This window comes from Pituophis catenifer, unplaced genomic scaffold (genome assembly GCF_029215685.1).
Source record: "Pituophis catenifer annectens isolate HBS135680 unplaced genomic scaffold, rPitCat1.0.hap2 SCAF_1, whole genome shotgun sequence".
NCBI classification, from domain to species: Eukaryota; Metazoa; Chordata; class Lepidosauria; order Squamata; family Colubridae; genus Pituophis; species Pituophis catenifer.
Genome location: NW_027256881.1, coordinates 212,195,217 through 212,208,525, shown reverse-complemented (window position 1 = coordinate 212,208,525; position 13,309 = coordinate 212,195,217). Strand labels below are relative to the sequence as shown.

General features: G+C 40.8%; 1 protein-coding gene across 2 annotated transcripts in view; it reads right to left on the bottom strand.

Annotated features, from left to right (window-relative positions):
* Positions 1–13,309, bottom strand: part of GTDC1 (glycosyltransferase like domain containing 1) — a 261,261-nt gene that overhangs the window by 198,077 nt on the left and 49,875 nt on the right. The window lies entirely within an intron of this gene.

The following is a 13,309-nucleotide window of genomic DNA, read 5'->3' as shown; positions in this document are numbered from 1 at the left end:
GGGGACCACGTTGCTGCTGGCAATTCCTCCTAAATATCAGGTAGTTCCAACTGCCGTGAGGTAGAAGGCTGTGAACAGGCTGGCTCTTTACTTTGAAGGTTTCTGTTTTGCTTATCAGCCTTTTTGGTTTCTCGATGGCTTTCTCAATGGCCTTATGCCTCTGCCTAGCCTCCCATTCCGTGGCCTTAGAGGCCTTTCTGGGTGGGTTGCTCGTGGGACTGAGTGGCTGTCCCTCATCTGGAGGGCCTTGATTACAAGGGCCCTGCCTTCTGATTACTGACCTGATCAGTGATCGTTGGACTTGCCAGCATGTGAGTGGTGCGCCAGAGTAAAGTGGCAACCATCTTGGTTTCCTTGAACTAGCAGTCTTGGCCTAGTAGAGCCTTGCTGCTTAGCCTGCCTGATAGGCCGTAGGGAAGGCTTATGCAATTTAATATGCTTGGCCTAGTAGGGCCTTGCTTAATTTTCCTGAGAGGCCATTATCCAAGTTTTGAATGTAGGCAGGGCTAGGATGGCTTGTAGCGTGCCATAGCCTATGGCTGTATATGGAGAACTAAGGAAGCATGGTGGGAGTCATCTCACCATCCCGCAATTCCCCACCCCGAAGCAATAAGTACCTCCGAGCCTCTGGGCCCAGCATTACAGAGCGAAGCTCGTGAACACTGGCCCTGCGTGAATTGCATTGTAAGCAGCTGCGCTGTGGCGCCCTTCCGCTCCTATGGTCGATCCCAGACTTTGAGTCGGCACGATCTTACCTGTATCAAGCACAGTCTTGTTGATGTTCAAATTGGTGTGAAAACTGCTTTGACATGCCTTGCAGGCTAGCGCCGCAGAGCCAGGCTCGTGAGCGCTGCCTCAGCCCGCACTGCAATTATACAGCTCTACGAAGTTGGGCAATTGGTGTTGAAGCCTCAAAAAAAAAAAAAACCAGGTTCAGCAGTTCAGAGCTATGCTCGTGAGCACTGCCCTTGAAGATCTGCCGGCCAGCAGTCTTCTTGCCGCCCACATGGCCTTCAGCAGGCTCAGGCTGAATCGCCCTTCATGCTGGATTAAAAGGGGCGGCTCAACCAGCTGAACTGTGAGCCATCCTGATGATTTCCAAGCTGCTGTTAGTTTGCCAGATGATTTTAAGCAGTCAGGAATGGTTTAGCTCAAAGAAACACGTCTTGCCCAAGCTAGACTGAGTCTAAAAGCTGGGGACGCAAGCAGAGGAGACATGACAACCCAACTTGCAGACTCAGTCCAATAAGCTGAAAAGGGAGGGAGGGAGGGAGGAAGGGAGGGAGGGAGGGAGGAAAGAAGGAAGGAAGGAAGGAAGGAAGGAAGGAAGGAAGGAAGGAAGGAAGGAAGGAAGGAAGGAAGGAAGGAAGGAAGGAAGAAATTTTACTATTCTCTAAAGGTGAGACAAGGTTCGCTTTTTCTCAATTCACAATTCATAATGCTTTCAAAGCAAGAAGAAAGAAAAAGAGGAGAATAATGAATAATTTGACCCAGCAACGAGAGGAACACAATTTACATGGGAATGCCTGCATTATTAAGTTTGTGATTGTAATGTGTTGTCTGATTGAACAACCAGGCATTAGTTTTAGAAACTACTGGTTTAAACATTGGGTATATCTCACATTTGTATTTCGTATTTTTCGGAGTATAAGACACTCCAGAGTATAAGATGTTTTAATTAGTTTTTGGGGAGGAAAAAGAAAAATTCTGTCTCTGCCTATCAGCATCCATCGGTATTCATCTGGCTAGTGATCTTGCAGCAAACAGCCTGGTTAGCTTCAGCACGTTATCACAGCCTGATTTAGCATGAACAGCTGATTGGCAGTTGGATCAGCCTCCCAGAATAGCGCCAATCAGCTGTTCCACGCGGCAGGGATCACCAGAGCCCATCACCGCTGCCACGCGTTTTGTTTTTGGCCTCCGTACATTGCATTTTTGGACTTCGCACACTCCATTTTAGACCCAATTCCAGGCTGCGGGGATTGCCACAGCACATCACCACTGATCGCTGCCTCTGCGCATTGCATTTTCAGCCTCAGTGTGTCGCGTTTTCAGCCTCCGCACGCCCCATTTTCGGCCTCTGTGCATCACATTTTTGGCCAGTTCCAGGCAGCAGGGAGCGCTGCTGGTCCCCACCACCTGGAAGTGACCGAAAATGCGACATGCTGTGGCCAAAAATGGGGTGTGTGGAGGCCGAAAATGCAACGCACGGAGGCCAAAAATGGCCGAAGGGTGGGAGCCGGTGTGTGGGGCTTCTGCAACATTCGGTGTATAAGATGCACCGCAATTTTCACCCACTTTTTTGTGGGGGAGTGTGTCTTATACTCTGAAAAGTATTGTAAGTCATCAGGCTAAAAAGAGGGAGACAGGGAGACAGTTTACTATAGATTAAGTTATCAAGCAAAAAATAGGGATACCATAACCATAGGGATCTTGGGCCAGTTGCTTTCTTTAGAAAAGAGATAATAGCAAACCACTTCTGAAAAATTTTGCAAAGAAAACTGCAAGGACTTCCAGGCAGAATTGATAGAATGGAAGAAAAAAGTATCTCAAACATAACCATTTGATATATCTTTGACATACCTTAAGTTGTTAACTTATTATCCCAAAGCACTTCATCCTAACATTAGTGCTTTGGCAGTATGAAAAACTGACACATAAGACTTAGGTATAGAAAAATGTCTTGTTTTATGGTTACCCAAGAGGGAATTTTTAGTATTGTTAAGGTTATAGAAAAATATTGATCCACTGTTGCACTTTAAACATAAAACAGCACCTTCTGAATGAAACCCTTCTTATCTTGCTATTTCTGAATAGGAAAAATGTGCAAAATGTCGCCATAGATTTTAACTCATTGGCTATGAACCACTTCATTTTGAAATGAACGACAAACCAGACATTTCTGTTGCATTCTTTAACTATTATAGTATGTTTTTACCCTTCATTGCCTTATAATAGTTTATCTATTTTTATACAACATGAAGGAATATTACATCCATATTTTTTAAAAATCTCACATTATCCCTTTGAGATAGGCAACTGTTAAATACTTCTTCATAAAAACAATTAAGGGTAATTAATATCTTTTAAAATCTAAAAGCTGCCAAGCAACCATTATTCTTTACTTTCTCCATCACATTAACATATTTTCAAATATTGGATTCTTCTGGGGAAAATGTTGCTTGGTTAAAGGCAAATTAGGAAGGCAAATTATAAATATTATTAAAACTAAATTATAGATTCACTTATTGATTGCCTTGCTCGGATGTTCTGGTTCCAATTGTGACTGTAAGTCAAAACTAACTTTGTTCTTTTAATATTGCCCAATACATTTCAAAATAACAATTCTTCCAATGATCAAGCATGGTAGATAGCATAGTAATATTGTACAAGAAAAAGGAAAAAAAAGATAAAGAAACAATAATTTCCAGCAATCTCATCACTAATTGATGTTTCTAATGAAGATCCTCCTTTTCATTCTTTTATTCTCACTACCAGCTCTTTATAGATAGTGGTCAACTTATGACCACAACTGAGCCCAAAATTTCCATTACCAAGCAAGACAGTTGTTGTTAAATTAGTTTTGCCTCATTTTACGACCTTTCTTGCCACAGTTGTTAAGTGAATCACTGCAGTTGTTAAGTTAGTATTATGGTTGTTAACTGAATCTGGCTTCCCCATTGGCCTTGCTTATCAGAAGGTCGCAAAAGGGGAATCACATGACTCTGGGACATTGCAACAATCATAAATATAAGCCAATTGCCAAGCATCTAAATTTTGATCACTTGACCATGGGGATGCTGCAATGGTTATATGTGTGAAAAACAATCATAAGGCATTTTTTTCAGTGCTGTTGTCACTAAACAAACACTTGTAAGTTGAGGACTACTTGTACTGCATCAGTCACTAGTAGCCTTCATTAAGACTATTTCTTTCAGTGTACTATATTTTTAAAAATAAACATTATCACGTCTTTATGGTTGAACTGACTTGGTTTCCACTTATCTTTCAAAACAGCCCCAACAGGCCAAGATCCCATAATAGAGTACATGATGTGAATCTGCTGTGGCCCTCATTCAATCACTAGCAATTCTAGCTAATAAGTGTGGAAGGAATTAGGCTGAGTTTCTGGAGAACTGTGGTCAATCAAGAATGGCCATTTTAGATTAAGTAGGCTAGTGGACAAAACATAAGGCATCATCATATTTCTTACCCATTCATTTTATTTGCCTGGAGCGTGACTTTTATTATAGTTATTGAAACAGACCCACAGACCACTTATAAGACAATTTAAAGCAGATTTGAGTGCAAATGAATATTGTCCAATATAAAAATGTACACCCAAATGTTTCAATCGCATTCTATCTTGCACATTTTCATTTTAATATAATCAAGATAGACTTTTAACATTTGCTGAGAAACCTCTTATGGGTGAGGCTGCCAAACTCAACAAACAAGAACCCCTTGGCTTTCTGGAAAGATCCTTATTGCCAGTAGGGCAATGTAATAGAACCTGTCAAAGCAATTCTCCAGTTCAATTTATACCTAGTGTAATTAAGCTCTGAGTCTCAAGCTTCCCCCTTCCCTGGGCTGACATCAGTGGTGGGTTGCTACCGGTTCCCCCGATTGGGCGAACCGGCAGGAGGCTCTGCCCACCTGTACAGATGCTTCTGCGTATGCGCAGAAGAATCATGCATGCGCTCATTCGCACCCACACGAGCGAACCAGTAGCAAACTAAAGTGAAACTCACTCTGGCTGACATGTCTCTTTTTCAGCAGCCCAGGTTTCTCCCCAGCTTTCCCAGGGTTTATTGGACATTCCATCCTAACCTTTTCTAGAGATAAGATTCATCCAGAAATGCCCACAGATTCTAAAGTCTCTGTCCTTATGAACTCTCAGTATATCCTTCATATCATAAATTTTTAAAAATGATAGTTTTACTTGGAAAACTCTGATAAGCGAGCAATAACCTAGTATAAAACATCCCATAAAAAGCATTTTACCGTATAATGCCTCTTTAAAAGTAAGATTTAGATATTTTCCCCTGAGTATCTGATTTGCACTGATTTCAATCCCTATAGGCTGTGAGTGTGTTCTTTTTAACATGAAATCATTGAATTCTGAAGTTGGAAGGGACCATAAGTAATCTAAAATTCTACATTAGGCGTGAAAATAAATTAAACTACCTTTGAGGGGTGCTTTCTAGCCTCTTCTGAAATCTCCAGTGGTTGAAGGCATCTTGTACAGTTCTTACAGCTAGAAAGCTTTTCCTTATATTAAAGTGAAATCTAGGCAGCTGCAATTCATACCTGTTAGTTCTAGTTCTAGTTTTCCATAGTTTCCACAGGATAATAGTTTCTGACATATCCCCAGTGGCATGTCCGTATCAATATATTCTAGCCACGTGTACATTACTTATTGCTGACACATGGTGTGGTAAAACAACAAAGTGTACACCTTTGAAAAGCTCAAATATTTGAAACAAGCAGGCAAATTGTGTTTCTCTTGTTTCTCACTTTTCATGCTTAACAGGTGCTCTTTTTCTTTTGAAATATAGGTTACTCTATTTCTATGAAAAAAACCTGATGATATCTGTTCCTTTGCTTAACATGAAAAACAGTCTGCAGCTGTCATGTGTTTCTCAATCTCTAATATCCATGGTAGCAATTAATATATTTTTTTTACACGGGTTAAAATAACAGGAGAACGGGAAGAAAATTGGAACATTTACTCTTCATAAGCTTATTTTCATCTATGAAAGTTCCAGTGACATATGAGGATAGTTTTGCAAGTATCTTATAAATGACTGCAATTTTATACATTCAACACCTGGTATTTAGATTTTTTATGCTTCATAAAAATGAGTAAATCATGGTAGCAATTTAGGAACACAAATAAGTATTATAGAATAAGATGTTCCATGCAACAGTTCAGAAGCAGCTCCAGGTCTGTTGGTTGATTTGGGAAGGTAAACAGATATTTCTCCATTGTGGGTGGAGACAGCAGCCAGGAATGGGTTGTTCTCATCTGTTCAGCTTGAAGGACTGAGTCTGTAGAAAAGTTAAGTCCGGCCCTTGTTGCTAGGGATCTCCAGCTTTTGTCTCAGTCCTTCAGACTGGACAGACATCTCATGCTGGGTCTCTTGCCCAGATTTATCTTTCCATTCCTGATTGCTGTTTGTTGCCTAGTTTTCCTTCCCATTTCGCTTGATCATCAGACTATAAATTGCAAAAAAAATTTCTGTGGATTTTAACCTTCCCAGCAGGCTTGCCTGCTTTCCAGGGGAGGCCAACCCCCCTGTCCTTTCTGATATCTGCTCTGTTGAACTGGCAGGCATTCCAGAGCACGGTGGGACCTTGGTCTCCCAGGGGGGATTGGATCAAAAACGCCAGGAGCGCCGCGCTCCCTACAAAGTTTTAATTGGATCAGTGAGGAGCTTTGCGCCCCGTAGAGGCTGATCGGGAGGTTCTTGTGTTTTCAATTTTTCTGCAGGCCGCCCGAAATGTGTTCCAGCTGGTGGACCTTCATGCTCCTGTTGCGCCCACCTGCTTCTCGAGGGTGCCAGCCTCCGGATTCTGACTTCCCGGCTTGGCGGCGGCGTTTTTGGAGGGAGCCGTGTCCTTGGCCGCCTCAGGAACTTTGTGCTCCATTTTGAACGGCCAGCAGCCATTTTGGACCCCAGGAGCTTCACACTCCATTGTGACTGGCCAGCTGACATTTTGGCAAGTAGTAGCTCCGCGCTCCGTTTGTAAGTGCCAGGGACCACTTTAAAGTTCAGGAGCTTCGCAGTCCATTGCCAGGCCGTTGGGAGCCATTGGAAACATTCAGGAGCTTCGCACTCCATTGTCTGGCCACTGGCCACCATTTTATGGCTTTCAGGAGCTTTGCGCTTTTTTTTATTATTATTATTATTATTTATTTTTTATTTGACTTATATGCCGCCCTTCTCCGAAGACTCAGGGTGCCGTACAATGTGCTCAGCAATAGCCTTCATCCTTTTGTATATTTATACAAAGTCAGCTTATTGCCCCCACAACTAGGTCCTCAATTTACCTACCTTAGAAAGGATGGAAGGCTGAGTCAACCTTGAGCCTTGGCGAGATTCGAACCCTGCAGTAATTGCAGGCAGCTGGTCTTAATAACCAGCTTAATAACAGGGTGCCTTAAACCTCTGTACTACCAAGGCGCTTCATTGTCTGATAACGGCCGCCATTTGAGCTTCATTCAAATTTCTGATAGTGCTTTTGCACCTTGTAGCTGGCCTCTGTGATTAGTCAAATAGGCCTTTGTTTCTGCTGTATATCTAGGGCTAGAGATTTCCCTGCTAATTGGAGTTTTCCCTCAATCTCTCTCTCAAGAAACAAGTGCCCTGAGTGTCTTCTTTGAATTGGAGGCAACTATTTGCAATTCACCTACTGGCTGGCAGACATTTTGGGGAACCAGTTTGCCATAGAATTTGCCCTGCCTTGCTCCTAATAGGCCCAGTGACTTTCATTTTACAATAAGGATGCCTAAGGCACTTTCTAAATCGAAACATGGCCAGAAGGCCAGGTCTCCTGGACAGGCTGATAGGGTACCCTTGGGCATGGAACCAGGAGCGGCTCAAGTCCCTGATAACATGAACATGCCCCCAGGGGCAGCAACTCTCGCTCTCTTCATACCTCTCACAGCCACAGCTCGGCTGCCACAAGGGGCGAGAGGCCCAGGGACCAGGCCTGTTTATCGTCTTCGCCAAAAGCTGGAGATCCCTAGCAACAAGGGCGGGACTTAACTTTTATACAGACTCAGTCCTTCAAGCTGAACAGAGGAGAACAACCCATTCCTGGCTGCTGTCTCCACCCAACGAGTAGGTGCGTATCAGGTAAGACCAATGCCCCATTTCAGGTTCCAAACCTTGTTGTCTCAAACTAGAGCAAAGCTTATTTCCTTGCTGCAATGTGACATATTTGTGTCATGTCCATTCTGGTCCCAAATATGTTTGGATTTGGAATTGAATTTCTGAAATCTATTGTCACGTTTCACAGTTGGGAAGAATTTGAGAGTAAGTGTCCCAAAATACTTCCGGGGCACCAAATAGGAAAAGATTGTATTGAATATTTTATCTAACTTTTTATGCTGCTTGTTCTACATCGTACTTAAAAAATTGTGGCTGCTTGTTCAGCTGCTTGTTTCTGTGATATTTTTTTCTTCTCTATCTGTTATGAAAAGGCATGATCCATGAAGATTAATTTTATTTCTCAAAAGAGTAGCAATGATGTCATGTGACAAATCAGGAAATGCCACCTATAACAATATAATGAAAGATTTACATTTGCTCCAGCTGCGATCATGTGATTAGTTCCTCACTTTCCAACAGTAAGTGTTTCTCTACTACATTTATTTAATTCCAGGAATATATCATCCATTGTATTAAATTGCTTCTATTATGTTGTGTGTAAAAATACTGTAATATTTTAAAACATCAAAAGGCTGTTTATCTACTCCTATGTGTAAATGTTCTTCCCATAACCCCCTCTTGATCTTAGAGAGGGAATGGATGAGGCTATCTCATAGCCTACAACTCCTTCTGACCTAGGCTTCCTTAGAAAGTATAAAGCACAATCTTAGTCCCAGTAAAACCTCTTTTATTTACACATCTGTGAATTATTGCCATTTAAATTCAGCAAGGCTTCACAAACAGTCTTTCAGGGGAATGTTTATAAACACCCACCTTATCTCCCTTGGAATGCTGCCAGAGAACTAATTGCCAAATGCAGGGCAAGGCCAAACTGGGCACAGAGTCAAACAGAACTTTTCAAAGCTTGAACTGACCAGATGAACTAATCGCTTCCTGCAAAATCTCAAGTCCCGTTCGCTCCTCTTTTATGTCTTATGGGAGGGGCCAATCATCTCCAAGCCTTACTTCCAAGTCGACCCTGTTTTCTTAATTTTTCTTGTCTTCTGGCAGCTCTGCGCATGCGCACACTGGAAATAGGCTCCCGCTGTTCTTCTGCCTCACTGATGTCAGTCTCCGGAGTCTCCAGAGGAAGCACATAACTATCAGATGGCCTTGGCCCCCTCTCTGCCTCCAATGCAGAGCCCTCGTCTGAGCTTTCCCCAGCCCCCAAGACTGGCCCAAGTTCCTCCCCAATCTCCTTACTGTCCGACTCTGCTGACAGCTCCACTGGCCACTGGTGGGCCACAACAAATACATCAAGATTTTTGGCAACTTTAAGATTAGTAGTAGGCTGGCTGAGGAATTCTGGTAGTTGAAGTCCACACATCTCCAACTTGCTGAAGTTGAGAAACATTGAATTAGGGGATAGAAATGAGCACAACAGACATCCAAGCATATGGAAAGGAGGAAGCACCATAAGCATTTTTTTAACTACTATCACTTTATCCAAAGATGGTTCTTGTAAGGTTAAAATCCCAAAACTGGGTGACGATGGTGCTATCTAAAACATTTTGTACTCTTTGAAAAGTCTGCAATAATCCGTAGATTTACAAAAAGAATTGGTTATGAGCCTCACTAGAACAGCGCTAACATTTTTCATTTTTAGTAAATATTGTAACACGTTGCATATTTATCTACTTGCTTTGCTATTTCACCATTTATGCATAATATACCATTATGCATTATATTATCTTTGCCAAAGGCAACTACCTTTGACTTTTTATTGATTTAGCAGCCATGGATAACTCCTCCAAAATTTCTCTCTGTTGTGGAAAATCAGAAATAACAATTTCATTTGGACCAGGTGCACCAAATAAATGGTTAGATGCAATGCACTGCCAAAAAGCATTCTATTTAAATGAAGCTTTTTTTAATTCTACAAATATTACGATGGACCACTTTAGCCTACCCAATAGATTCAAATACTAAAAGGACCAGAGAGGTTTTCAAAATGTCCAGGTGGTCAATGAGATCAAATAATAAACTCTCAAATTAGAGAAGCTGAATGAAGCTCCTTAATATAGACAGTAATAGCATAAGAACCCAATGATAAATCTAAAAAGTTCACCCACCTTTTTCAACTAGTAATTGAGTATAGTCAAAATCTTGTATGTAAAATTCAATAATCTATACTTTGTTCATAGAATAACCAGTGTATAAACTAACCACAGAATATCCAAATTCCATATATTAATGAAATAAGATTAGGAATATTGGTAAGAGATTTCTAATCTATCTGTAAAATATAAAGTATTATCTACATATACATTGTTGAATGCTCTCTGGGCTATTTCTCAGTATATTCTTTCCTTTCATGGTCATTTTCATATTAAGTTGTTTTAATTCTTGATTTGATTCATCTTTTGCTTCCTGGAATTCTTTGGAACTCTCAATATAATACAATATTAGATCACCCATATTAGATCACCAAAAATAATTATCTCCTTTTTTTTTTCCCCACATCAGAACCTTTTGTTGGTACTACTATAAATTTGAAAATATCAAAACTTCTAATATTACAGACAGGATTCTGATGTGAAGGAGAAAGAGAACATTTTTGGCATGTATTTTAATATAAATAAACCAAAGAGGCAGTACACAATTATAAACACACACAATTTAGGAGCTAAATAAACTATATCAACCCAAAGCTTAAAAAAAACTCAGAATAAACCAATATCCAGTTCAGAAGCTACCATGGGACCATATCAAACATCTTCTCCATATCCAAAATATTATCACTTTGTTTGTAGTTAAAGCTGGAATAATATTGTCAGAGGTTTGATATTTCAGCATAAATAGTATAGTACATACAGTAGTCTAAACTGGTTAGAAGGATACCTGTAACTTACAGGTACATGTAGCTATTAAAATCTTAGCATCCACATTTCTTAGGAAATAAGCTAGAGGTTTGTTCTCTTAGCTTGTGGTTGGTGTCCGAACATTTCATTACCTGGCTAGGTATCATCTTCAGCAGGGATTTAGTGGATGTGTCAGTGTTATTCTCTTTGTAAGGGCTTCATGTAGTCAATAAGTCTTGTGATGGGTCAGATGTGGGTGTGTGTTAAGTGAGGGTCTTGTGATGAATCAGGTATGAGTCATCAGCAGAAGTCTTGTGATGGGTCTTGTGTTGGGGAGGTTACATCAGATAAGGGTTATTGGGAAATGAAATGCTGTTTGGAGGTGCACTTGAGTGGGTTGGTTGAGGGTTGGTGCCATCTCTGGTTGGTTGTGTGGTTGATTTGGATTCTGAGGGGTTCGTAGGCTGGTTGTAGGTCAATGTGTCTGTTGATGGAATTTCTTGTAGAATGCCAGGCTTCGATGAACTCAAGAGCATGGCAAGTGGTAGCGCGGCCATTGGTTTTTGTGTTGTTCTAATCGAACTGGTGCCAGTGTGGGTAGAAAGTAAGGTTTTGGGATCGTGGTGTTTAACTGCCAGCCGTGTTTGTGGATCCTGGTTTTTAATTGACGTGATGTTTGTCCACGTAGAATTTGTTGCAATTGTTACAGTTGATTTTGTAGATTACATTGTTTCTTTCATCCTTCTGTATCTTGTCTATGGTTCTGGATAATTCCTGGTGGAGTGTGGCTGTGGGTTTGTGGGCTATTGTTATTCCTATAGCAATAAGAACTAACTACTATTGGAACACAATGAAGTTTTTGCTTGACTTTGGATTTACTGTGATGCTTACCATACTACAACTAAAATGTAGGGGTTTATTTGAAAAAAAAAAAGTTTGATTATAAACATGTAGTAAAATAAGAAAACAATTACAGGTTCTGGAGAGGTTTTAGCTGGACATATATATTTAGGAGTGCTAAACACTGATTACTCAATATGGCAATAAGTATTTAGAAATGACTTTCTCCATCTGATATTTCTTCCTCAACAGGCAGCTTAGAACATTTAGTAATTAAAATAGCAACACCTCTTGCACATTTAAAATTATTTCTTACATAAATCTCTCCCACCCAAGCTTTCTGTAAAAGCTGTTCATCCTGAGAAGAATGGGGTTTTTCGGGGGGTGGGGGGGTGGGGAGGCATTCTATTCTTTTTAGTTAATTCTTTCAGTTAATATTTATCTGCCTTTTAGGGGGTACCAAAATGCTATGTTACCATTTGATATTATATATGTTTTTCTGTTTTATAATATGAAAAAGGTGAACAGGTAAAAAATACATCTACCAGATCCGTTCATAAGATACCTAAATTGCATCGAACAGCATTGCCACAGCAAAACACAAGAAGAAAAATAATACTATATAGTAATAAAAAATAATCATTGGATCCAACTATTCTGGACAACTTTTGTCCAGTGTCCAACAATCCCTATTTTGGATGCTGTTGAGAAGATGGTCAGGTTGTAGATCCATAGGACCCTGGAGAAAGTCTTTTCATTTGAGTTTCATACTGGAACTGAATGGAGAAAGCACTATTTGGGCTTATGGATCCTTTCTGGAGGATCTGGAAACTGGAATCGTTTTCCTTGACCTCTCAGCAACTAACAGTATCATCAGTCATACTAGTCTTCTGGATATTGTGGGGTTCTCCTTTCTCTGTGGTAATTCTGGTTGGTGTTAACAGAAGGAAAGAGGTCAGGATTTGATGCCTTGACTCTTTTGTTCAACATAAACATACAGTAAGGCTGCTAAGAGAGGCCATCCTTTGTTTTGCTGTCATTAGTATGATGATGATACCTAATTTTATATCTCAATTCCAAGCCATCCAATTTATGCTAGTCTAATCCCTTAAATTTTTTGGAAGGCTGTATGGGAAGAAACATGCTCAAATTCAATCCTAACAAGATGCAGTATCTATGGTATTTGAGCCACCAATCCCATATAATTTTCCATCCTTAATCTAGGATGAGTAGCACATCTCCATTTTTAATGAATGAAAAATCTGGGCTTCTTCTTCGACTTGCAGCTGCTGCTCAAAAAGCAGGTGTCAGCTTTAGCCAGAAAGGTTTTCACGTAGGTCCTTATTGTGCACCAGGTTGGCCTGTTCCTGAACTAGGAGGTCCTCCACTCAAGACAGTCACTGACATCCTGACCAGCTCATGCATGAGCAACTGCAATGCACTCTACAGGTGGCTGTGCTTGAAGACCACTCACATATTTTAGCAAGTCCAGAATGCAATGATACAGGCGGAAATGGGCATGTCACAGTATGCACTTTGCTTCATGAGCTGCAGTAGTTGCCACTTAGATTCTAGGTGTACTTCAGGTTGCTGGATGCCACCTATAAAGCCCTCCGTGGCACAGGGGACTGTTTATCTGTAGTAGTTATCTATCCATCTGATACAACTGGATAGAGTTGACATGCTTCAAGTCCCATTGATTGAACAGTTGATCTGACAGAACACAAGAAA